The 4,137-nt window shown below is 48.0% G+C and overlaps 1 pseudogene across 1 annotated transcript; it reads left to right on the top strand.

Annotated features, from left to right (window-relative positions):
- The first annotated feature begins 738 nt into the window (after positions 1-738).
- LOC105549794 lies at positions 739-2,932 on the top strand (annotated as a pseudogene). Its single transcript, XR_001007619.1, has one exon. The product of XR_001007619.1 is annotated as an insulin-like growth factor 2 mRNA-binding protein 2 pseudogene (transcript).
- Positions 2,933-4,137: the final 1,205 nt, after the last annotated feature.

Raw genomic sequence — 4,137 nt, forward strand, 5'->3', positions numbered from 1 at the left:
TAATATCACCAATATTTTGTATCACCAATACAAACCGATTATCACGCACTGATGTGATGCACTAAAAAAGACGTCATCCAGTCCAGGCACAGTGGCTCACGCTTGTAATCCCAGCACTTTAGGAGGCTGAGGTAGGTGGATCACTTGAGGCTAGGAGTTCCAGACCAGCCTGGCCAACATGGCAAAACCCTGTCTCTAAGAAAAAATACAAAAAAACTAGCCAGGCATGGTGGCGCAGGCCTGTAGTCCCAGTTACTTGGGAGACTGAGGCGGGAAGATCGCTTGAAACTGGGAGGCAGGCAGGCAGGCAGGCAGGCCAGATGGAAGGAAGGGAGGGAGGAAGGGAGGAAGGGAGGAGGGGAGGAAGGGAGGAAAGGAGGAAAGGAGGGACGGAGGGAGGGACGGAGGGAGGGAGGGAGGGAGGGAGGGACGGAGGGAGGAAGGAAGGAAGGAAGTCAGTCAGTCAGTCAGTCAGTCATCCGTGTGGTATTCCTGCCAAAAATGTTTAACTCAAATCTAAGCATGAGGAAACAATCACAGCTAAACTGAGGAATATTAGCTGGCCTGGATTCTTCAAAAATGCCAATCTCGGCCTCTGCCCCCGGGCAGGCCGGGCCTGCAGTGGTGAGGGGAGCCAGGCTGAGGGTGGGAGTGGGTGGCAGGCAGGTGGAGGGCGGGGAGAGGTGGTGGAGGAGGAGGAGGAGAGATGAGGGCAGCGGAGGAGGTGAGGAGCGCCAGGTACCAGGCTAGGGAAGCTGTGGGCTCTCAGGGAAGAGATGGATGATGAACAAGCTTTACACTGGGAACCTGAGCCCCATGGTCACCACCGACGACCTCTGGCAGCTCTTTGGGGACAGGATGCTGGCCCCCATGGGACAGATCCTGCTCAAGTCTGGCTATGCCTTCGTGGACTACCCCGACCAGAACTGGGCCATCCGAGCCATCGAGACCGTCTCGGGTAAAGTGGAATTGCATGGGAAAATCATGGAAGTTGATTACTCAGTCTCTAAAAAGCTAAGGAGCAGGAAAATTCAGATTCGAAACATTCCTCCTCGCCTGCAGTGGGAGGTGTTGGATGGACTTTTGGCTCAATATGGAACAGTGGAGAATGTAGAACAAGTCAACACAGACATAGAAACCGCTGTTGTCAGTGTCACATATGCAACAAGAGAAGAAAATAAACATGGAGAAGCTAAGTGGGCATCAGTTTGAGAACTACTTCTTCAAGATTTCCTACATCCCAGACGAAGAGGTGAGCTCCCCTTCGTCCCCTCAGTGAGCCCAGTGCGGGGACCACTCTTCTCGGGGAGCAGGGCCAGCCCCTGGGGGCACTTCTCAGGCTAGACAGATTGATTTCCTGTTGAGGATCCTGGTCCCCACCCAGTTTGTTGGTGCCATCATCAGGAAGGAGGGCTTGACCATAAAGGACATCACTAAGCAGACCCAGTCCCAGGTAGACATCCATAGAAAAGAGAACTCTGGAGCTGCAGAGAAGCCTGTCACCATCCATGTCACCCCAGGGGGGACTTCTGAAGCATGCCGCATGATTCCTGAAATCACGCAGAAAGAGGCAGATGAGACCAAACTAGCCGAAGAGATTCCTCTGAAAATCTTTGCCCACAATGGCTTGGTTGGAAGACTGACTGGAAAAGAAGGCAGGAATTTGAAGAAAATTGAACATGAAACAGGGATCAAGATAGCAATCTCATCTTTGTAGGATTTGAGCATATACAACCCGGAAAGAACCATCACTGTGAAGGGCACAATTGAGGCCTGTGCCAGTGCTGAGATAGAGATTATGAAGAAGCTGCGTGAGGCCTTTGAAAATGATATGTTGGCTGTTAATATCCACTCTGGATACTTCTCCAGCCTGTATCCCTATCACCAGTTTGGCCCGTTCTTGCATCATCACTGTTATCCAGAGGAGGAGATTGTGAATCTCTTCATCCCAACTCAGGCTGTGGGCGCCATCATCGGGAAGAAGGGGGCACACATCAAACAGCTGGCGAGATTCGCCCCTGCAGAAGGCCCAGACGTCAGCAAAAGGATGGTCATCATCACCCGGCCACAGGAAGCCCAGCTCTAAGCCCAGGGACGGATCTTTGGGAAACTGAAAGAAGAAAACTACTTTAACCCCAAAGAAGTGAAGCTGGAAGCCCATATCAGAGTGCCCTCTTCCACAGCTGGCCGGGTGATTGGCAAAGGTGGCAAGACCATGAATGAACCGCAGAACTTAACCAGTGCAGAAGTCATCATGCCTCGTAACGAAAAGCCAGATGAAAATGCGGAAGTGATCGTCGGAATTATCGGATACTTCTTTGCTAGCCAGACTGCACAGCGCAAGATCAGAGAAACTGTACAACAGGTGAAGCAGCAGGAGCAGAAATACCCTCAGGGAGTCGCCTCACAGCGCAGCAAGTGAGGCTCCCACAGGCACCAGCAAAACAACAGATGGATGGAGCCCTTCCAACACCTGACAGAATGAGACCAAACACAGCCAGCCAGATCGGGAGCAAACCAAAGACCATCTGAGGAATGAGAAGTCTGCGGAGGCGGCCAGGGACTCTGCAGAGGCCCTGAGAATCCCAGGGACCGAGGAGAGGTGGGGAAGGTCAGCCAGGTTTGCCAGAACCACGGGGCCCGCCTCTCGCCCCCCAGGGCTTCTGCAGGCTTCAGCCATCCACTTCACCATCCATTCGGATCTCTTCTTAACTCCCACGACGCTATCCCTTTTAGTTGAACTAACATAGGTGAACGTGTTCAAAGCCAAGCAACATGCACACCCTTTTCTGGTGGCAAATCGTCTCTGTACATGTGTGTACATATTAGAAGGGGAAGATGTTAAGATATGTGGTCTGTGGGTTACACAGGGTGCCTGCAGCGGTAATATATTTTAGAAATAATATATCAAATAACTAACTCCAATTTTTAATCAATCATTACTTTTTTTTTCTTTCTAAGGAGAAAGCAGGCTTTTCTAGACTTTAAAGAATAAAGTCTTTCTTTGGGAGGTCTCACAGTGTGGAGAGGAGCTTTGAGGCCACCCACACAAAATTCACCCAGAGGGAAATCTTGTTGGAAGGACACTCACACCAGTTCTGGATCGCCTGTGTATGTCAACAGAAGGGATACCGTCTCCTTGAAGAGGAAACTCTGTCATTCCTCATGCCTGTCTAGCTCATACACCCATTTCTCTGCTTCACAGGTTTTAAACTGGATTTTTGCATACTGCTATATAATTCTCTGTCTCTCTCTGTTTATCTCTCCCCTCCCTCCCCTCCCCTTCTTCTCCATCTCCATTCTTTTGAATTCCCTCATCCCTCCATCTCAATCCCGTATCTACGCACCCCACCCCCTCCCAGGCAAAGCAGTGCTTCGAATATCACATCACACGAAAGGAACAAAAGCAAAACACACAAACCAGCCTCAACTTACACTTGGTTACTTAAAAGAACAAGAGTCAATGGTACTTTTCCTCGCGTTTTGGAAGAGGAAAACAGGAACCCATCAAACCAACCAATCAACCACACAAAGAAAAAATTCCACAGTGAAATTCAGCAATATTCAGCAAAATGATTTCTTTCTTTAAAAAAAAATGTGGAGGAAAGTAGAAATTTATCAAGGTTGTTGGCCCAGGGCATTAAATTTACAGATTTTTTTAAATGAGAAAAACACACAGAAAAAGCTACCTCAGGTGTTTTTTTACCTCAGCACCTTACTGTTGTGTTTCCCTTAGAGATTTTCTAAAACTGATAGTAGGAGCATTTTAAAAATTTTTTTAATAAAAATGAGTTGGAAAAGAAATAAGATATCAGCTGCCAGCCTGGAGAAGGTGAGAGTTCAAGTATGCAATAGCTGTTCTGAATTGTCTTCCGCTAGCCAAGAACCTATATGGCCTTCTTTTGGACAAACCTTGAAAATGTTTATTTAAAAAAAAAAATGACAAAGAAAAACAGAGAGAGATAGTATTGGAGATGTCCTGAATTTTAATAGGGTACGCGCCATTAGGGCTTTTTGCGCTAAAGGATGAACAGGTACTGGTTTCTGTGAATAAGCCATTATACCACCAGACTGCAATGCCAGTTTCCTCTACTGCAAACAGTATTCTGTGACCAAAAAAAAAAAAAAAAAAAAATA

Source organism: Mandrillus leucophaeus, unplaced genomic scaffold, assembly GCF_000951045.1.
Source record: "Mandrillus leucophaeus isolate KB7577 unplaced genomic scaffold, Mleu.le_1.0 Scaffold457, whole genome shotgun sequence".
In the NCBI taxonomy this organism is placed as follows: domain Eukaryota; kingdom Metazoa; phylum Chordata; class Mammalia; order Primates; family Cercopithecidae; genus Mandrillus; species Mandrillus leucophaeus.